Genomic DNA, 23,227 nt, shown 5'->3' on the forward strand with positions numbered 1-23,227 from the left:
ATTCACAGTTGCAGAGATCACCCTGATAGCCATGGCCACATGGCAAGACATCAGCTGGCCGGGGCTCCTAGACTAGCAGCTGCGCTGTGGTCACACAGCCGCACAGTGGCCTGGGGGTTACCCAGGATACACATGCTGATCTGAGGCACCCAGATCAGCAGGGCTGCAGAACAAGAGTCACACAGTGTAGGCCTGCAGGCCCAACAAAATAAGACACAGATGTAGAAGGGCCATGACTTGAAGTCTGCCGCGGTTGAAGCAAGTCCCACTGAGGCTCCTTTTATTAGCAGTCAGTCATGACGTCGACATGACATATCCTTATAGGGGCAACACCACATTCTGTACAAGAATCCTTCTTTCATCATACTGCAACCTGAACTAATGTGCAGTGTCCATTCTGCAACCTCTGGTGAAGAGCTGGTTTGTTTTCCTGGACAAACAATTTGAAGCATTCATGAACACTAATACAATGAAATTCGTGAAAGATGAGGGACCACACAAATGAATGCTGATCAGACAATGCCGGCATTGCTGCCACACCTGCCATCCAAAGCATCCGGCGTGCGCAGAGTACCATGCAGAGTTCAGCAGCATAGTGCAGTCTAAGGAACGTGTGCTTTCACCTCTAGTTGCAGGTCGGACCACAGTATTGATGACAAACTAGCCTTCTAACGAATCCAACGTGCGTGGGGCACCGCACAGAGTGCAGCAGCAGAGTGCAGTCTATGGAACTTGTCCTTTTTCCTCTCATTGCAGGTCAGACCACTGTATTGTCGACACACCTGCCTTCGAAATCACCCAGCATGCGCAGGTTGCCACGTGATGTGTGGCTTCTCTGGTACTCTATGTATGTTGATGGACTGTCTAGGACTACAGACTGTCGAAGACCTCAAGAAAGTGCTGCACACCTCATCAGGAACACTCTTATTTGAGGATTCTATTACTATACCTGGAGATAATATCAGAAATAAATCAGGGAATTTTGGCCTCTCCTCAACATCAAAAAAGCGTCTTTCAGGGGTGAAAAACCAGTAACAACCAAAATCACGTCATTTTTTTGAGCCCTGCATTTTAAAGTAAACAACAAGAAGGCCAGTTTAGGAGATATAGCAAAAACAAAGAGGTGATGGCTGGAAGGTTTAGAATTAATCTTAACCACTGGCAACGCTCTGGGCAACCCTCCAGACCACCGTTCTTCGCCTGCCAAGCCATTACAGAAGGGAAAGACCATATGCAAATCAGGCTTGGCCCCACCCCAAAAGGGGCAGTCCAGCCCGAACTGCTAGGCCACATCCCTTCTGCACGAGACCACAAGCATCCCCAAACATGTTTCGCCCTTGTTGGGGCTCATCAGTGAGGAGTAGCTTGGGTCTCTAGGCCCAGCAGGCACGGGACCCACGTCTGGGCATACCCGTCCCACTCGGGGTGACATAGCAAAAACAAAGAGGTGATGGCTGGAAGGTTTAGAATTAATCTTAACCACTGGCAACGCTCTGGGCAACCCTCCAGACCACCGTTCTTCGCCTGCCAAGCCATTACAGAAGGGAAAGACCATATGCAAATCAGGCTTGGCCCCACCCCAAAAGGGGCAGTCCAGCCCGAACTGCTAGGCCACATCCCTTCTGCACGAGACCACAAGCATCCCCAAACATGTTTCGCCCTTGTTGGGGCTCATCAGTGAGGAGTAGCTTGGGTCTCTAGGCCCAGCAGGCACGGGACCCACGTCTGGGCATACCCGTCCCACTCGGGGTGACATAGCAAAAACAAAGAGGTGATGGCTGGAAGGTTTAGAATTAATCTTAACCACTGGCAACGCTCTGGGCAACCCTCCAGACCACCGTTCTTCGCCTGCCAAGCCATTACAGAAGGGAAAGACCATATGCAAATCAGGCTTGGCCCCACCCCAAAAGGGGCAGTCCAGCCCGAACTGCTAGGCCACATCCCTTCTGCACGAGACCACAAGCATCCCCAAACATGTTTCGCCCTTGTTGGGGCTCATCAGTGAGGAGTAGCTTGGGTCTCTAGGCCCAGCAGGCACGGGACCCACGTCTGGGCATACCCGTCCCACTCGGGGTGACATAGCAAAAACAAAGAGGTGATGGCTGGAAGGTTTAGAATTAATCTTAACCACTGGCAACGCTCTGGGCAACCCTCCAGACCACCGTTCTTCGCCTGCCAAGCCATTACAGAAGGGAAAGACCATATGCAAATCAGGCTTGGCCCCACCCCAAAAGGGGCAGTCCAGCCCGAACTGCTAGGCCACATCCCTTCTGCACGAGACCACAAGCATCCCCAAACATGTTTCGCCCTTGTTGGGGCTCATCAGTGAGGAGTAGCTTGGGTCTCTAGGCCCAGCAGGCACGGGACCCACGTCTGGGCATACCCGTCCCACTCGGGGTGACATAGCAAAAACAAAGAGGTGATGGCTGGAAGGTTTAGAATTAATCTTAACCACTGGCAACGCTCTGGGCAACCCTCCAGACCACCGTTCTTCGCCTGCCAAGCCATTACAGAAGGGAAAGACCATATGCAAATCAGGCTTGGCCCCAACCCAAAAGGGGCAGTCCAGCCCGAACTGCTAGGCCACATCCCTTCTGCACGAGACCACAAGCATCCCCAAACATGTTTCGCCCTTGTTGGGGCTCATCAGTGAGGAGTAGCTTGGGTCTCTAGGCCCAGCAGGCACGGGACCCACGTCTGGGCATACCCGTCCCACTCGGGGTGACATAGCAAAAACAAAGAGGTGATGGCTGGAAGGTTTAGAATTAATCTTAACCTTGTTGGGGCTCATCAGTGAGGAGTAGCTTGCCAGTGGTTAAGATTCAGTCTAAACCTTCCAGCCATCACCTCTTTGTTTTTGCTTTGTCACCCCGAGTGGGACGGGTATGCCCAGACGTGGGTCCCGTGCCTGCTGGGCCTAGAGACCCAAGCTACTCCTCACTGATGAGCCCCAACAAGGGTGAAACATGTTTGGGGATGCTTGTGGTCTCGTGCAGAAGGGATGTGACCTAGCAGTTCGGGCTGGACTTCCCCTTTTGGGGTGGGGCCAAGCCTGATTTGCATATAGTCTTAGCCCTTCTGTAATGGCTTGGCAGGCGAAGAACGATGGTCTGGAGGGTTGCCCCGAGCAATGCCAGTGGTTAAGATTCAGTCTAAACCTTCCAGCCATCACCTCTTTGTTTTTGCTTTGTCACCCTGAGTGGGACGGGTATGCCCAGACGTGGGTCCCGTGCCTGCTGGGCCTAGAGACCCAAGCTACTCCTCACTGATGAGCCCCAACAAGGGTGAAACATGTTTGGGGATGCTTGTGGTCTCGTGCAGAAGGGATGTGACCTAGCAGTTCGGGCTGGACTTCCCCTTTTGGGGTGGGGCCAAGCCTGATTTGCATATAGTCTTAGCCCTTCTGTAATGGCTTGGCAGGCGAAGAACGATGGTCTGGAGGGTTGCCCCGAGCAATGCCAGTGGTTAAGATTCAGTCTAAACCTTCCAGCCATCACCTCTTTGTTTTTGCTTTGTCACCCCGAGTGGGACGGGTATGCCCAGACGTGGGTCCCGTGCCTGCTGGGCCTAGAGACCCAAGCTACTCCTCACTGATGAGCCCCAACAAGGGTGAAACATGTTTGGGGATGCTTGTGGTCTCGTGCAGAAGGGATGTGACCTAGCAGTTCGGGCTGGACTTCCCCTTTTGGGGTGGGGCCAAGCCTGATTTGCATATAGTCTTAGCCCTTCTGTAATGGCTTGGCAGGCGAAGAACGATGGTCTGGAGGGTTGCCCCGAGCAATGCCAGTAGTTAAGATTCAGTCTAAACCTTCCAGCCATCACCTCTTTGTTTTTTTTTTTTTTCAGTTTAGGAGATAACCAAATGAGTGGCCTCAATACCAGAGATCAGGGGAAGGGGAGAGAGGTGACTGCCGCTGTCAAAATGACAGCTGGCTACACAAGCATGCAGAGTGAAAATACTGCTGCGATGAAACCCTGCTACATCAACTCCGCCCTCGCCTATTATCTATAATAACTCGCTGTTAGAGCTGTGTTACACAATGCAAAGAGACATAACACTTATAAAAAGTCTTGGGAAGATTTGTTGCCAGGAACGGTATAACCTAACCAGTATAGAAATGAATTCCTCTGTGACGTGACTACCAATCCCAAACCAAACTACTCACCTAACTTTTTTTTTAATAACATATTTTATTTATTTTATAAACGTAAACATATACATACAAGTTAATAACAAGTCATCGCTCGGGCATACAGGCAATCACTAAGCATAGCTCTTCATGCACATTGCAAGTTTCAGAGTTTTAGGTCCTTCATGAAATGGGTTACTAGGCGTCCAAATTATACATTGTGCAGATGAGTCTTCGCAGGACTCCAAACGTTTATCAAGTCTATTCATGGGTTCGCAGATCCCTACGTGTCTTCCCATTTTTGCCAGATCTTGCGTGCTTTCCCTGTCAAGTCTATTCATGAGTTCGCAGAGCCCTACGTGTCTTCCCATTTTTGCCAGATCTTGCGTGCTTTCCCTGGGCACCCTCTGGTAGTGTATATTCTCATTTCCATTTGCACACAGATATCCACGTCTGTTATCCATTGGTCACATTGAGGGGATAAGGGTGAGCCCCACAATTGGGCCAGATTCCTCTTTATGAGTCCCGTGGTTGTTGCCAGCATGAGTTTCTCATATCGGGGGATGTCTAGGTCGTCATCCATCCCTAGTAATAGCAATTTGGGGTCCATGGGTATTCGTCGGCCGATGACTGCCGATAACCTGTCACAACATTTCTGCCAGAAAATTTGGATTCGTGGGCATTCCCACAAGATGTGAAAAAAGGTCCCCCTCGCCTGTTGGCACCTTAGACAGTTGGGATCAGTTGCTCTCCCCCATTGATGTAAAGCTTCTCTCGGATAGTATACCCTGTGTAGAATTTTGAGTTGGATCAATCTGATTCTAGCCGAGATGGCAATTTCCCTCGGATACATGAGTGCTTTGATCCATTCTTCCGGTTGTATTGGTCCCACATCTCTTTCCCATTTTGCTTTCAGATCTGTAAGTTCCGTTGTGGCGAAAGAGGCTATTGCATTGTACATTGTGGAGGTTATTTTATTATCGATACGATCTACCACGATGTTTCTCTCAATTGGTGTGCAATCTGGAATGTTCGGTGGGTCGATCTCACATGTGATAAGTGCGTGATGTATTTGTCTGTAATGGAAGTGTTCTGTGGGGGGTAGGTTGAATTTGTCCTGCAGGGTCTGGAATGGTATTATTGCTCCATCTTGTATTATGTCTGCTAGCCTTGTTATCCCAGCTGATTCCCAGGTCGCCCATTTTGGGATTTTACTTAGCTCCGGCAGACGTTTGTTACGCCATAGGGGCTGTGCCAGCGTGAGTTTCCCATCCCATCCCAGGTGCTTGTGTGCATCTAGCCATATTTGCGTTCTATGTGCTCTAATCGTGTTGGGGATCATGCGTACCCTACTATTGTAGAGGGTCTCTAATGGGGTGAGCCCGGCACTCATCTGGCTATCCGCTTTAATATGTGGTAGTTCAGGGTTGTTATGCAGGATATCATTTATCACCGGCATCTGGGCTGCCCAATAATATGTTTGTAGGTGGGGCAGTCCTATACCTCCTTCCCATGCGGAACGTTGTAGGGTTTTGAGCGCGATCCGTGGATGCCCTCCACCCCAGAGGAGCTTTCTGAGAGTCTCATCTATTTTTAGGAATTCTATCTTGGGTACATACAGTGGGGCGTTTTGGAGGATGTACACGAATCGTGGCAGAGTGAGCATTTTAAACATTGCCGCCCTTCCTAGCAGGGTGAGGGGTAGGGTCATCCAGTGTTTCACATCATTCGCAAATCTATCTCTGATTGGATGGAGATTTTGGGGAACATATTGCGTGAGGTCCGTCGCAACCTGTACCCCAAGATATCTGAAATGCTCGGTTTCTACTCTATATGGGCAATTGTGTAGAGCTGTCGTATCAGTTCCTTGGATCGGAAAAAGGATGGATTTGTTATAGTTTACCCGTAGACCACTAAATGCTCCGTATCTATTTAGTATTTGGGTGACGATGGGGTATGATACTAGTGGATCACTCATGTAGATCAGTAAATCGTCGGCATAGAGGGAAACCCTATCCTCCCAATCTCGGGCCCACCGGAACCCCTTCCACAACTGTGATTCTCTCAGCATTATTGCCAGGGGCTCGATTGCCAGTGCAAATAGCATTGCCGAAAGGGGACAGCCCTGCCTGGTCCCTTTACCCAGGTTAATACTACGTGATGTCCACCCGTTTACCCTTATCTCAGCTGTCGGTGTGTTGTAGAGCAGCTTGACCCAGCCTATGAATTGCTCACCCAACCCCATTTTACCCATAATGCTCCACAAGGCCTCCCAGTGGACTGAATCGAAGGCTTTTTCGAAATCAATCGCGAGGAGTGCTAGTGCATCCCGCAGCGATGGAGACTTCTCAATGGCGGCATGTAGCCTGTGGATATTCATTCGTGTGGATCTCCGTGGCATAAAGCCACATTGGTCTGGATGGATAAGGGTGTGTATGACTGTCTGGAGCCTGTTAGCCAGTGTCTTGGCCAGTATCTTAGCTTCTATGTTTATAAGTGAGATCGGCCTGTAGGAGCTGCATATGTTTGCTGGTTTGCCTTCCTTATGTATCACCACTATAGTGGCCTTTCTCAGATCCGGGGGCAGAATTCCTTTACCTTTGGCATATAGGAACATTTTATGCATCTGTGGTACTATGTGCTCATTGCCGATCTTTTTCCAAGCTTCCACTGGGAAGCCGTTAGGCCCTGGGGTTTTCCCATTTTGGAGTTGGGATAGGGCTGTCGACAGTTCTTCCTCTGTAATCTCTGTTTCCAAACTCGCTCTTTGCGTATCGCTTAGGTGTGGAATGGTGAGTGTGTCCAGGATGCTGGGATCCAGTGCAGTCGTCGGGGGAGCGTACAATGCCTCATAGTACTCTGCAAAGGTTTCAGCAATGCTTGAGTCGGTATAGGTCTGTTCTGCATTCCTGGTAGTGATACATCTTATCTGGTGTTGACCCTCCTCTCTTTTTTCCAGCCACGCCAGCATTTTGCCGGCCTTGTCTCCAGTCTCGTATAGCCTGGTACGCATTGTCCTGTGTGCCTGTTTCGCACAGGTAAGTGTGACATCATGCAGCTTCTTTTGTGTCGCTTGTAGGGCTCTGTTGTCATCTGATGCGCCTGTGTTTATATATCGCACTTCAGCGTTTCTGACCTCTGTTTCAGCGTCTTCAACCTCCTTCCTGTGCGCTTTTTTGTGTGCAGCAGTCCAGCTCAGTACTACCCCTCTCAGGGTTGCTTTGTACGCCTCCCATATGGTTCCTAGGTCCTCTATCGAGTCCTGGTTTGTTTCGAAATATGAGACAGTGGCTTCCTGCATCTTTTCTACTAACTCTTTGAACCCTAAATAATACGAGTTCAGGCGCCAAGTCAGTGGAGGCCTGGGTCGTTCTGTTTCGAGTAGGATCTTCAGCGGTGAGTGGTCCGAGATCCCCCTGGGCTGGAGTGTTGCCTCCGTTACTTTATGTATGTCTACACCAGGGAGGAAGAAGTAGTCTAGTCTAGACAACGATGCATGCGCGCCTGAATGGAAAGAGTATTGTTTCTCCATCTGGTGCAGATCCCTCCATGCATCCTTCAGTCCCAATGCTGTGGCAAAGATGGCTAATTTCGTCGGTATCATCGGATTTCTCCCCCTGATATGTGTACGATCTAGATTAATGTCCATTACATCATTGAAGTCTCCACCTACAACTAGTATATCCGCGGTGTTGTTGGCTATGATCGGTGTGATGTCGTCGAGTAAGGTATTTGTGAGCGCCGGGGGAGCATAGACCGCCAGTATGGCAATGGTTTGATTCCATAGCGTTCCATTTATGTGGACAAATCTCCCTCCGGTGTCCTGGGTTATGTTGGATATCTCTATAGGGATTCTTTTGTGTATTAATATAAGCACACCTCTCGAGCCCATTGAGAAACCTGCATGTATTGCTGTACGGTATTTGGTTCTTTTGAAAAATTGGCATCTTGTGCCGGCCAAATGTGTCTCAGTAAGCAGTATTAGGTCCGGGTTGTTTCGATTCAGGTATTGTGTTACTAGTCTTCTCTTGATACTGCTTCCCAGGCCATTGACATTCCATGTCATGATGTTAAGTTTTTTGGTGTCTGTCCCTTTCGCACTCATTTCTTATCTTGTTCGTATGTCTGTGCCATTGGTAGCAGTTTAGACGAGAGGAGTCCTGCTCTATCGGTGTTTGGACTGCCCTGTTGTCTTCCCATTTCAGCGTGCTTGTCTAAGCCGTGCTTTCCTTGTTGCCAGCATAGAACGTGAACAAATCCCAACTTACCCCCCTCCCTATACTCCTTCCCCAACTGAAGCATCTGTCGCCCACACAACCAAACTTAATCAAACCGTTGAACTTGGGGTATCTCTTGTCACTGTGGCGGTGGAGGTGCCGTAGTGAAGAGTCCGTAACTTGCTTAGGCCGCCGTGGGTTGGTGGTACCACGGCGGGTGATTGCAGGGTCTGTTCTATACCGATTGCAATCGGGGGGGTGGCTTGCGTGATGTGTCTTAACGCAGCCGCCAGCCGTTCTGAGTAGTGTTCTTTCCTGCTCGTGCCTCCGTATGTTTGTCGGTTGTGTTTAGGCGTCGGCATTCTGTGCTATTTCTTCCATCGGTTGCTGTGGCGGCTCATTTGGTGGCCTGTTTGGTCGGGGTCTATTTCTATGGTTTTCCTGTCTTCTCCATGGGCCCCATTCACCTTCTAGGTTGCGTTCTGCCCAGCTCCATGCCTCTCTTGGATCAGTGAAATGCACAGTAGTGCCCTTATGAAAGATTTTTAGCTGGGCTGGGAATAGCAGACCATATTTCACATTCAGCCCTTGTAATCTCTTTTTGAGAGTGTCAAAGGATTGCCTTGCTCTTTGTACCTCTTTGGTGAAGTCGGGGAAGAAGGCTATCCTGGAGCCGTTATAGGTCATGGCTCCATTCGTCCTTGCCATGTGGAGTATCGCGTCGCGATCTCTGTAATTTAGGATCTTGGCTATTATCGCTCGTGGCGGTGCTCCGGGAGTTGGTCTGCCAGTTGGTATCCGGTGTGCCCGTTCAATTGAGAAGAAGTTTGAGAGAGATTTAGGAGCGAATAAATCGGCGAGCCATTGTTCGAGGAACAGCTCCATGCTGGGTCCTTCTTCTTTCTCTGGCAGGCCGAGGATGCGGATATTATTTCTTCTCGATCGGCCCTCTCCCTCTTCCACCCTCTCCTCCAGTAGTTTAATGCGACCTAGTGCTGCATTCATTTGCTGGCCCATGCCTCTCACATTGTCTTCTGCCACTGATATGCGCGCCTCCGCCTCCCCTGTACGAGATGATAATTTCTGCAGGTCATGGCGCAGCAGAGAGACCTCCGTACAGATGCTATCCATTTTGACTTCCATGGCAGATCGAGAATTGGAGATAGCATTCATCACGTCCCTAAGGGATATGTCGGCCTCAGGGTCTGGTGATTCATCGGTTCTATTCTGGGCCGTGGAAGATGTCGGGGCAGGCGTTGTGTATTGTTCCATTGTGTTCTGGGTTCCAGTTCTTCTAAGCCTATCTTTGCCCATGTCCGGTGTGTGGGGGGGTGCTGCTCTTGTGTTTCCCCCCGTTATTCTTGGCAGAGGTCGGGGAAGCGTAGGCGGGCTGGCGGACGGTAAGCCCGGGGTGCCGTTTGCTAAGTTTCGGTGTCTCAGGATCGCGTCTCCCCTCCTCCCCTTCCTCCTTACCGGCTCCGCCGTATACCGCTCACCAGGCTTCGTTCGGCACCGCAGCGGCCGTTGCTGCTGTCGAAGGATCGGAGCGCCCGCTCTGCTTGGTCTGTCGTGCTGGTCCCGCAAAGTCCGTTGTTGTTGCAGGCCTCGGCGAAGCCGGGGGTCATTCCGATAGATGGGCGTCCCAGCAAGGACCGCGGGGAGTGGGGGGGGTCAGCACTGATAGCTTGGGCGGCTGAGTCCCCCAGCGATGGTTGGCGTCGAATCTGCTGGATGGGCCCCTCCCAATTTCAGACGAGTTTCTTTCGATTTCCACGAGAGGCAGCGCCTGTGGGTCTAGATTGTGTCTCTGTCGGCCATTTTGATTTCCGTTTGGCGCCGATTGCTTCTCCTTCTAAATGCCGATATCTCGGGATTGGCGCTTCGGAATCAGCTCCAGTTGCAGATATCGTTCCTACTAGGGTTCCGCCACCCTGTAGGAACCTTTTTTGGGGCTGGATTAGCCCAAATTCGCAGGATATTGCAGGATGTAGCTGGCGGCTTCGGGAGCTCTACGGGCTCACGTCTTCATCGGTCGCCAGTTGGCCACGCCCCCCTACTCACCTAACTTGAATATGTCTAATGGGGAGGATGACACCACTAAAAGCATAATTACGTCTAAGCCTACAAAAAGTGCTAATAGGTTCAATTTCTTTTGCCACTCTGTTACAACCAAGACTGAGCTGATTACATTCTGCCGATGTATAATGTTGAGGTTACCATACCGGGAAGGTCTCCTGTAGGATATATGTAGCGAAATTGAACCTAGAGAGACAAATATTGATGTTAATAATATCTCTTGTCACGCTAGTGAAAGAAAGAGGGACTTGGCCGACGCACCCTCAAAGCATAAAGATGAGCTCATGGATATTGCACTTGAGGGGATTGAGGCCCTTTACTCCCAGCCTAAAACAATAGGCGATGACGTGGAGACTGCTACCAACTGTGATTTAATGGAAGTGAAAGAAAGTCCCCCAACAATGTCCGGAATATGTGCCTGAAAAAAAATAAAGAAAGGGAGAAGCAGAAATCCAAATATCAAAAAAAAGGGAAAAAGAAAAAACATCAAAAAACAACAGGCTCTTTGTCATGAAGTCATGAACTGCATATTTCTAAAAAGAGCAAGAATGCCAAACACAACAAAAACGTCCACATTTCTCCTTCGAACTTGGAAGGAAAGTCCAGAATAGAAGACTTTCCATAGTCCCCCCAACAGGACCTTGAACTAAGAAAAGAAAGAACAAAAACAAAAAAGGGGGCAAAAAGAAAAAGTAACAAAAAGCGTCTTGGAAGCGTGATTATCCACTGCTAAGGAAACTGTTGTTTGTTTGTTTGTTCATTGATATTGTATGGAACGCCAAACCCAAGGGTAACTGGGTGCAACAGAGAGCAGAAAAACATGAGTTCTTAAAAGCTTACTTACAGGTTAATGCGCAATATAAATATGAAACATGACATTTCGACAAATCAGTTAAAGAATATACATATAAACAGTCAGATTGGGTAGGATCTGCAGGTATGAATTGAGGTTAATCTTAGGGGTCATTAGGGCGTAGCCATGTGAGAACATTCTGCCTAAAGCTATAGTAGGATTGGTCCGTTCTAATGTTAAGGGGGAGAGCATTCCAGTATTGGGCTGCCTTGACTGGGAAGCTACTGCCGCCTGTTTTATTTAGTTTAAATGTAGGTATCTGTAGGCAGTGGGAATTAACGGTTCTGGTGGGGCGGATCAATGTTTTTCCCACTATTCTTGTTACTAAGTAGGGGGGGGCTGCGCTGTTGAGACATTTGAAGGTAAGTGATGCCGTTTTAAGTGAGATTCTGTCACAAATTTTAAGCCATTTGTACTCTCTTCTTTTGTTGGAAATGTGTTCTTTGGAGGGTAAGTTGAGGGCAGTTCTAATGGCATTGTTTTGCAATGTTTGAAGTTTGTCAATGATATATTTGTTGGCTTCCAAATACAAGGCATTGCAATAGTAAAGTTTGGAGAGTAGTATGGTGTTGGCGATGATAATGCAGCTGTCTTGGGTGAGGAAAGCTCTACTTGCCCTAATAAGCTTGCACGTGTAGGTTGTAGAGGATGTATAAAGGCAGAGTCGAGGTGAAAGCCTAGTGTTTTCACTGCTTTGGCAACTATAATTATATTACCATCAATATTAAATGCCGAGTAGTTGGAGCTGAGTTTTTTTAGGTTGGCATTGGATCCGAGGAGCAGGCTTTCAGTTTTATCATCATTCAGACATAGGCCATGCGTGGCCATCCATGCCTGAATGATGATGTATATTTTGTTAACCAAGGCCATATCAGAGTCGAAATTGCCCAAAAGGGGAATGAGGATCTGGGTGTCATCAGCGTAATTAGTGTATGTGACACCCAGTCTGTCCAATTTGTCAAATAGGGGCTTGGTAAAGATTTTGTACAGGGTTGGCGAGGCACAAGAACCTTGCGGTACACCGCAGGCTATTTTAATGGGGTCTGCTGATGCCAATGTGGAGAAGACTCTCATTGTGCGGTTGTCCAGGAATGATTGGATCCAGGCTATGGTCTCATTTGAAAAGTGGGTAGCCGAAGCCAGGTGTTCGTACTGGACTGTGTGATCCACCAGGTCAAAGGCTGCCGACAGATCAAGGAGGAGTAGCATAGCGGTGTGTCCCTTGTCATTGAGCTCGTTGATCTGGGCTTTGAGATCAATTAAGGCTGTCTCTGTACCGTGCTGCGGTCTGAATCCTGATTGGCAGGCACCTAGGAGTTGGTTGGTCTCAAGATAGTGCTGGACTTGTAGGTATGCTACTCTGTCTATTATCTTGAGAAGGATCGGTACCGTGTTGATAGGCCTCTAGTTGGTGCGAATAGTGGGGTCTAGGGTTTGCTTCCTGAGGAAAGGCAGAACCCAAGACTCTTTTAAGTTGCTAGGGATGGTGTTGGAGGAGAAGGGTGCGTTAATCAATTTGGTTAAGAATGTTGCTAAGTCCCTTGCAGCATCCTTAATTAGCTGGCCTGGGCAGCTGTCACCCTTACAATTGGATGGTTTGAGGGATGCAATAATCTTTTCAGTTTCCCGAGTGGAGATTTTGGCAAATTTGAATGGGTCCAGGCCTGGTGGTTTTGTAGTCATGGGGTGGGTGATGGGAGGTGTCTCATTGGGAATTAGGGAGTCTTTTTTAAGGAGATTTTGGTTTGGAGTGTTTTAATTTTATTTGTTAAAGCATTTTGGATGCTGGTGCACCATTGTTTATCTTTGGCTGTATTGTCAGGTGGGGGTACAGGGGATTCCAGCTCCCTTAGGATGGCAAATAATTCCCTGGTGTTGGAGCTTGCATTGCAGATTATTTCGTTGAAGAGATTTAATTTTTGTGAGTAGGATTTCTTTTTTGTAATTAGTAGCAAAAAAAGTTTAAGTTTCAGTTTATTTTCTTCAGATGGGGTGTGTCGCCATTTGGATTCTAGTTTCCTTTTTTGCATTCTTAAGTCTTTTAAGTGGGGGGTGATCCAGGCATTTAGGTGTGCTTGTTGTTACTTTCTTGCAGTTTTAGAAGGGCAATAGTATCTAGTGCTTTCTTCCCAGCATTATTGTAACTTTCTACCAGGCGCTCAGGATGCAGGTTATCAGGAAGGGCGTTGATGGTTGGTATCAGTAATGGCAGGAGATTGTCTGGAGTTATATATTTTTTTGTTCTAGTAGGTAGGGGGGTTGCCATGATTTTCTCTTTGGTAATGTGTTTATTAAGAGCTAATGTAAACTCGATAAGGTAGTGGTCTGTCCAATGTTGAGGGGTAGTTTTGGTAAAGTGAAAGAAAGTCCCCCAACAATGTCCGGAATATGTGCCTGAAAAAAAATAAAGAAAGGGAGAAGCAGAAATCCAAATATCAAAAAAAAGGGAAAAAGAAAAAACAACAAAAAACAACAGGCTCTTTGTCATGAAGTCATGAACTGCATATTTCTAAAAAGAACAAGAATGCCAAACACAACAAAAACGTCCACATTTCTCCTTCGAACGTGGAAGGAAAGTCCAGAATAAAAGTCTTTCCATAGTCCCCCCAACAGGACCTTTAACTAAGAAAAGAAAGAACAAAAACAAAAAAGGGGGCAAAAAGAAAAAGTAACAAAAAACATCTTGGAAGCGTGATTATCCACTGCTAAGGAAACTCTTGTTTGTTTGTTTGTTCATTGATTTTGTATGGAACGCCAAACCCAAGGGTAACTGGGCGCAACATAGAGCAGAAAAACATGAGTACTTAAAAGCTTACTTACAGGTTAAGGCACAATATAAATATGAAACATGACATTTCGACAAATCAGTTAAAGAATAATCATACATACCGTCAGATTGGGTAGGATCTGCAGGTATGAATTGAGGTTATTCGTAGGGGTCATTAGAGCGTAGCCATGTGAGAATATTCCGCCTAAAGCTATAGTAGGATTGGTCCGTTCTAATGTTAAGTGGGAGAGCATTCCAGTATTGGGCTGCCTGGACTGGGAAGCTACTGCCGCCTGTTTTATTTAGTTTAAATTTAGGTATCTGTAGGCAGTGGGAATTGACGGTTCTGGTGGGGTGGATCAATGTTTTTCCCACTATTCTTGTTACTAAGTAGGGGGGGGCTGCGCTGTTGAGACATTTGAAGGTAAGTGATGCCGTTTTAAGTGAGATTCTGTCACAAATTTTAAGCCATTTGTACTTCTTCTTTTGTTGGAAATGTGTTCTTTGGAGGGTAAGTTGAGGGCAGTTCTAAGGGCATTGTTGTGCAATGTTTGAAGTTTGTCAATGATGTATTTGTTGGCTCCCAAATACAAGGCATTGCAATAGTCAAGTTTGGAGAGTATTAGGGTGTTGGCGATGATAATGCAGCTGGCTTGGGTGAGGAAAGCTCTACTTGCCCTAATAAGCTTGCACGTGTAGGCTGTAGAGGATGCTAAGGAGTTCACTTCTTTCTTTTGTGTCAAGGCAGAGTCGAGGTGAAAGCCTAGTGTTTTCACTGCATTGACAACTGTAATCATATTACCATCAATATTAAATGCCGAATAGTTGGAGCTGAGTTTTTTTAGGTTGGCATTGGATCCGAGGAGCAGGATTTCAGTTTTTATCATCATTCAGACATAGGCCATGCGTGGCCATCCATGCCTGAATGATGATGTATATTTTGTTAACCAAGGCCATATCAGAGTCAAAATTGCACAAAAGGGGAATGAGGATCTCGGTGTCATCAGCGTAATTAGTGTATGTGGCACCCAGTCTGTCCAATTTGTCAAATAGGGGCTTGGTAAAGATATTGTACAGGGTTGGCGAGGCGAAAGAACCTTGGGGTACACCGCAGGCTATTTTAATGGGGTCTGCTGATGCCAATGTGGAGAAGACTCATTGTGCGGTTGTCCAAGAATGATTGGATCCAGGCTATGGTCTCATTTGAAAAGTGGGTAGCCGAAGCCAGGTGTTTGCGCTGGACTGTGTGATCCACAAGGTCAAAGGCTGCCGACAGATCAAGGAGGAGTAGCATAGCAGTGTGTCCCTTGTCATTGAGTTTGTTGATCTGTGCTTTGAGATCAATTAAGGCTGTCTCTGTACCGTGCTGTTGTCTGAATCCTGATTGGCAGGCTCCTAGGAGTTGGTTGGTCTCAAGATAGTGCTGGATTTGTATGTATGCTACTCTGTCTATTATCTTGAGAAGGAACGGAGCCGTCGTGATAGGCCTGTAGTTGGTGGGAATAGCAGGGTCTAGGGTTTGCTTCTTGAGGAGAGGCAGAACCCAAGGCTCTTTTAAGTTGCTAGGGATGGTGTTGGAGGAGAAGGGTGCGTTAATCAATTTGGTTAAGAATGTTGCTAAGTCCCTTGCAGCATCCTTAATTACCTGGCCTGGGCAGCTGTCACCCTTACAATTGGATGGTTTGAGGGATGCAATAATCTTTTCAGTTTCCCGAGTGGAGATTTTGGCAAATTTGAATGGGTCCGGGCCTGGTGGTTTTGTAGTCATGGGGTGCGTGATGGGAGGTGTCTCATTGGGAATTAGGGAGTCTTTTTTTAAGGAGATTTTGTTTTGGAGTGTTTTAAATGTATTTGTTTTGTTAAAGCATTTTGGATGCTGGTGCACCATTGTTTATCTTTGGCTGTATTGTCAGGTTGGGGTACAGGGGATTCCAGCTCCCTTAGGATGGCAAATAATTCCCTGGTGTTGGAGCTTGCATTGCAGATTATTTCGTTGAAGAGATTTAATTTTTGTGAGTAGGATTTCTTTTTTGTAATTAGTAGCAAAAAAAGTTTAAGTTTCAGTTTATTTTCTTCAGATGGGGTGTGTCGCCATTTGGATTCTAGTTTCCTTTTTTGCATTCTTAAGTCTTTTAAGTGGGGGGTGATCCAGGCATTTAGGTGTGCTTGTTGTTTACTTTCTTGCAGTTTTAGAGGGGCAATAGTATCTAGTGCTTTCTTCCCAGCATTATTGTAACTTTCTACCAGGCGCTCAGGATGCAGGTTATCAGGAAGTGCATTGATGGTTGGTATCAGTAATGGCAGGAGATTGTCTGGAGTTATATATTTTTTTGTTCTAGTAGGTAGGGGGGTTGCCATGATTTTCTCTTTGGTAATGTGTTTATTAAGAGCTAATGTAAACTCGATAAGGTAGTGGTCTGTCCAGTGTTGAGGGGTAGTTTTGGTGATGGTGGTATCACAGTTTAAGGTAGCGACCCAGTCCAGAGTCCTTCATTTGTAGTGGGTAGGGGTGAGAACCTTTTGGGTTAGGCCATGTCCAGCTAGCATGGTAGCTATGGATTGGGCAGGTTTGTCATCAGGGTCATTAAATCCTAGATTGAAATTGCCTAGTAGTAAAATTTGTGAAGACTCTTTTGTGTTATTAGCTAAGTGGCTAGATAGATCATCCTCGAAGGTCCCAATGGGGCCAGGTGGCCTATATATTATGTAGAACGTCAAGGTGTGTCAGTTGGATCTGGGCAATTTGGCTATGAGGAGTTTGCATGGTTTGAGAGGAGGTTGAACTAGTAATCTTAGAGCGAGGTTAGTTTTTGCTATAAAGGCCAAACTGTCTCCTCTGCTGTTGTGTCCGTCCATTCTGATTAATTAATAGTTTTCAGGAATTGCTAGAGAGAGTGCTGGACCTGCTACTTTGTGCAGCCATGATTCGGTGACTGCTAGGAGTTCAAGGTTATCAGAGGATAGGGTGTCAGCTATTTCAGTGGCATTCACCGGCATTGATCAAAGCTCCAGATAGTATGGTTACATTAGGAGTGTTGTGGGTTTTCATTGGAATGAGTTTAGCTTGAGTGGTATTGTTGCAAGGTATAGTTAGGTTAGTATGTAACTTAGTATGCCGTGAGGCAGGTTTAAGATGGGGGTAAAAGGCCTTGTTGTTATAACATATAGGCTCGTAGAGGCGGGGTAATCTCCCCCAAAGTCTGCTGTTTCTGTCCATAGTGGGACAAGGTGTGTGTTTAGAGGAGGACATCATTAAGGTTTAATTAATAACTTGGTTTCATCTTGTGAGTGTGCATGTGCAGTTCCTTGTAGTGCGTATGGAACGAGTGGAATGTGGCCTTACAGGGACCATAAAGTTTCAAGAATGGCAGTTAGGGACTGCAGCATGGGAGCCCTAACTGAGAAGATGTACTTGCATGATTCTTGTGTATAATCCTCTTACCCTTGAACTGCAACAATAAAAGAAGCATTGCTTTTCTACTTACCTGGTGTGGTGTCTTACTTGAGTCCCTCCTGCCTTCGAAGGGACAGAAGAGACTACATCTTGGTGATGAGGCTAGGATACGAACCCACGAGTAAATGGAGCTGGATGGCAGATACAGAGATGAAAAGCTGAAGGGCCTCTGTAGAGTCCTTCTGGTGAAGGAGAGACCAGGAAAACGAAAAGGCTGCTGTGATGGAGGTCTTGACATACTGCTGAATAGAGAAGAGGCTGCAGCCCAGTGCAGAGAGAAGGGGCTTGGAGCAGCCCTGCAGCTTTTGAAATAGCAGCCAAGAAGCAGAGCTGAGGACTCTGGTAATGAAGCAACACAGCTGCAGGAGTTGTTTTGACGGACACAGCTACTGTGTCCCCAATGCAGCAGATGCGAGGGGATGTGGGAAAGGCATTGTGCTTTCCCAGCAGTGTTCTGGGATGTAAAGTTCACTTTAATTAGTTGGGGTTGGGGTGCAGACCTCTGAATGTGGTGTATGGGCTTCGGGAGGCAGATAAAAGAGTTTGCCGCCGCTGGGTGATCCGCACTGACAGCTGGAGAAGGTATGTCAGTTGGAGCGTATGTTTGTGGAGGAGCTCTGAAGTCTGCAGAGGCCTTTGATGACGTCATTCCTGTTCTAGGGGGAATGGCAATGGACAGAACATCGAGGCTGCTTTCTAGAAGTTTGTGCTGTGAGCAGAATCATTTCCCTGCTTCGGGGGTTTCAAAAAATCACCCAACCAAGCTATCAAAGCATGATGATTTAGTGCACCTTCAGGAAGGCTGCGAAATTCGAGACGAGCGAGTCCTGTGTTGTGGGAAGTGCCGTGATTAATCTGGTATGTCAGAATAGTTTGCGTCATCAGATGTTCATGTTTGTGCTAACAGCATGGTATTTACTCTAAGTTTGATTTTAAAGCACTTTTAGTGACAGAATGTGGCTACATGGCATTTAGCGGCCCATTAAAGAAACGTTTTTATCAGGGATGTCATTTACCAAAATGCCAGGGATAGGGGAAGTGATATCACATGACCCTTGAGCTCTGAAGACATTACAGGAAGTGATGTCATTTAACCCCGCACCCAAGTGACCTCATGGGATGTGATGGCACACGACCTTTAGATGTGTCATAAACCCGTGTCTCCAACCAGAACATTCAAGCACACACTATAACATTCCCACTCATTCACCCACCAGTCACCCACTCATACACCTTCTTTAACATCCACTCTCACTGCATTCTCCACACAGGCACACACCCACCGACAACATGCAAACACACACACACACTATCACATTTCTTCTCATTCACCCACCACTCACTAACCCATAGCATATAAATACATCTGACAAACACTTCACACATGTAAAATACACAACACCTTTTTTTTTTAAATAGCACATTCTTACCTGTTTTTCCAGCCTCGAACCGTCACCCCAGGCCACCCTCGATTCCTCCATGCTGCTCACAAACAGGAACCAGGAAGCTGGGAGAGAAGGGGATGGGACTGAAAAGGGCATGTGACACGTGCAACATTGCTGCAAGCCCCAGCCCAGCCCTCATCCTGATGGGTTGGGTGAGGACTGGGTTGGGCCCCCCCAGACCTGGTGTAGTGGGGTCCCCACTACTCTAGTTCACAAGAACTTACATTCAGAAACACATATATCTATATTATTATTTGTTTAGTACATGGGTAGCAAGGGAGACCATAGTGGTCGCGACTGTGACCCCTGGTGACTCCCAAATGATGTCCCTGAGTTTTGTACAAAAGTATTGTTATACGTGGAAAAGCAAGAGATGTTTGCACAAAGGAGCTCTTTCCAAAATGTCAGAGTGGGTGTTTATACATGAACTTCCAATATGTTCACCCGAAAAGGTTTTTGCCTCATGTTTTCTTGCTATTCCCCATAAATATTCACTATGCTTAGTTTAATATCATCCACTAATACATGAACCTAATTTTTACTATAATTTGCTCTCATAATTGCATTTTTACTCTCAGCGTCATGCTTCTCAATTTGTGTGATCCTGGACCCATTTTTCCTTTTTTTCTTCAAATGCTCCATATTGCATTGTTACATTATATGATGATGGTAACACTGTTCCCCTTCTTGGCACCTATTCAATCCGCTCTGACCTTGGTGTACATGCTTAAACCTTCATGTATAACACCCCATGACTCCACATTATATTGTAATGAATATCCCATGCCTTTTCTCTGTCCCCAACTACCAGTATTCTCGCTATTGTGGTCACCCACAGCACTCTTCTGTGCTTTCATTTTACAATCTGTCTTTCATTAAAAAATGCAATAGACACCTCTTCAGCAAACATTTTCCCTTTTTTCCTCATCTGTGCAATTGGCCCATACATGCCACAGGACGCGTGTCCTTTCCAAATGCTCCATCCAACCTCAACAAAAAAATGCTACGTGCCCAGCATAAAATCAATAAATCAGGAGTGCTTTAGCGTGTGCCCAACAAAAAGGCATCCAACACCAACCCCAACAAATGACCAACCAACCCCCTAAAATGGGAAGTGATCTGTATGACCCTAAACCGTGACTTAATGGGGTCTCCCCAGCTCACACATATAAAATACCCTGGAACAGCCTCCTAAGTGCAAAATAATATATTTAGAATACAGTTCAACCACACATGGTTCTCCTGGCAAAATGAACAATTCTTCAAAATATACACCCTCGCTTGACTACACAACCAGGGGCTTAATTTACCCAACAATATTATAATCCAACCCAGCACTTTCTTTTAGAATTGGTTTTTAACAAATGTGCACTAATGCCATGAAAAAATGCTGTTTCTCAAAACCTACTTATTTGTCAATTTACTCAGAACTTTTCAAAACTACACAACCAAATCACTAAACATGGTTCTTGCACACTTATTACATTTATTATCTTCAATCCTATTGATTGTTACTTGTTTCAAACATATTTTCATGATGCTTATGTACTCTCTTGTTACAATGCAAATACACATATGTGTTTTCCTAATTTTTTGTCCGTAGCTCTGCTAGTAAATGTATAAAAAATATTTGTGAACAGCATATTGCTGCTTCTTCTGCACAAGCTGTTTTAACTACATTAACTTACAGGACTATACTTTTTTCTCACTGTAAAACAGCCCTGGTTTTTCCTGCAATCATTAATTATTCTCCTGACTCTGCCAACTGTTATCTCTCAGCCTTGAAGAGACATTCTGGCTGCTCCCAGCAGCGCGGCCTTGCTCGTACATTATCATTACGCACTGTCAGTGCTAGCCTTTGTTTAGCTGCGTATCGTATCCAAAAGTAGTCATATCTCTGTGAGATTTTATTTTTAAAACTTGGTATATATCACTTTCTCTTCCCTCCTTGCTGGGAAAGGGGAATCTGATGTCGATATAGTGTCAATTTGATTTAAAAACCCTATTTATAACTTCCTTTTAACTGCGTAGTTCCCTGTCTGAAGCACAATTAATTTCTCTCACAAATCCTATCTTATCTGTTGTTCGTGTACGTGATGCGCTTTGTGAATTTGTACCGTCCAAAACGTTTTGGTATCTTAAAGTTGTCAAATATGGAGGTATATAAAAATTAACCCCCTATCTACTGACACCAGCCCGCTTCAAGGGTGCAAGATAGCCACAATTTTTGACTGCAATTCATTATTTTGCCTGGTTCTTTCTCCATAGCATTTCAAATAGTGCATATGAGCGTGATCATCAATGGTTTGCTCACACCTCTGCCTTTTTCACTATTTATTGCCTATTTCTAGGTTGGTGCAAATTCCCTTCCTTAAATAAATGATGTAATGTCTTGACTTTCTCTCATTTTATACAATTCACTGTCGCTCTTCAACACCTTTGGTTTTAAAACAAACATATAAACAAACAGACAGACTAGTCGACTGTTTTTACATTAATCCTCAATGTTCCTCATTGTATCTCTGCCCCTAAATATACCCTGATAGGAGTTTGAGTCATTCCCTATTATAAAACCTGTTTATGTGCTGCCTAAGTACACAATTGGCTTTTGAAATGACTCCTTCTAAAGCTCCTTGAGCTAGGAAACCAGGCTCCTCGTTCAAACACTTCTCATCATACACTAAACAAACCCCCGTTACTTTCCCATTAATATATACATAACATGTTATTATTATTTCTTTTACTCTTTTCCTCTGTCCCCTTTCCATAAATACCATAATCCACAGATGTCAAAACCATGCCACACTATGCTGACAGCCATAAGGAGTCCTCTCCCGACAAGTGAGAGCACACTGCAGATTCACTTACCCTGTCACTTCTCCTGGGCATCTCCTATCCCTGTCAGGATAGGTCTGGGTTCTTGTCCCTGGAAGATCTTCAGGTCCCTTCAGAAGTGGTTGCCATGGCTAAAGAGAGACCCTCTGCATCCCCTCATCAACATTTATCATTCACAGACACTGGCACTGGAGACAGGATAAAGGAGGGAGACAGATGTCTGGATGCATTTTCACAGCCATTCAGATTGTTTTTATATACTTTTTAATAACGACATAATGCTTTAATATAAGCCCTCCTTATCTTTGATTGGTTGGCCTGCTTGTCACTCACAAAGCCCACATGAGTTAATTTTGGCAAGCATTATTTGAGTGACACATAACCTGATAAGCTTGCCTGAGACCCAGCCGTACCTAATTATTTATCCTTCAACTCCTGTAAAGAACCAGCCAATATCTGATTCTCGAGGCATGCCAATTCTACTTGGCAGCTAATACAGTTAAGAAACTCAATGAGCTCATCTTTTTTGTTGCTAAGCAGCTGTCCTGTCTAATTGGTAGCCTCCCCATGCTCTTATCTGATTTGCTATCAATCATGTTTGCTTTTGATGCCAAGAAATTCTAAATATACCAATACAGATGTACTTTATCTCTCAGAGTGAACTGCTGTCAAAGAATCGTTCATCATCAGTATGATTCAACTTTTTTAACACCTGACTCTGAAGCCATTTTGTTTTCTGGCATCCATTTTAGAATCTATTTAAGCCTGTTCAGCTTAGATACTCGGCCATGCTACCAGCAAACTAATTTACTTTTGAGCCTAATTAAGTTTCTATCCGGTTTTCAGATTATATTTTTGCATATTCATGATATAATGTAATACTGGAGACACTCTTTTACTTCCTGAGTCATTCTGTCCTCAAAAATGTATGTCACCCTATATGCACTCTTTATCTTAAAGAAAACACAATAATTCTGATTTGTGCGATACTGGAACCACTGATCAGTCCACCATGCCACCCGCACAAGCTTGGGGGGATCTAGCACCTCCTCTAGAGCAGTAAAAATAAAAATCAACTGTGACATTTCAATAAGTTATCAATGTGTAGAGTGCACCAGGTAGATTATATATCCAGCAAATGATGGGGAATGTTTGAGAAGATTTTGAATTTAGGTGGGCAGGTTAATTGGTGGGAGCTAAATGCTCCTTATGGATGCCACTTGCCTAATTCTTTGCTGATAGAGGCTAATACAGATTGTAGTAAGGGAAACAAAGTTGATAAGCAATAGCTGCATGTGATGGCTAGCAGAGACCATATAATGTTACATTAAAGAACAACTGGGAAAACAGCTGGAAATCACACGTGGCATATGGCAAATAAGGTAGCCACTTTAGATTATTGCTTACAGATTGTGGGAAATTTAGCCTGGTGGAAGAGATGGTAATAATG

This window comes from Ambystoma mexicanum, chromosome 2p (assembly GCF_040938575.1).
Source record: "Ambystoma mexicanum isolate Mex_15411 chromosome 2p, UKY_AmexF1_1, whole genome shotgun sequence".
NCBI lineage: Eukaryota > Metazoa > Chordata > Amphibia > Caudata > Ambystomatidae > Ambystoma > Ambystoma mexicanum.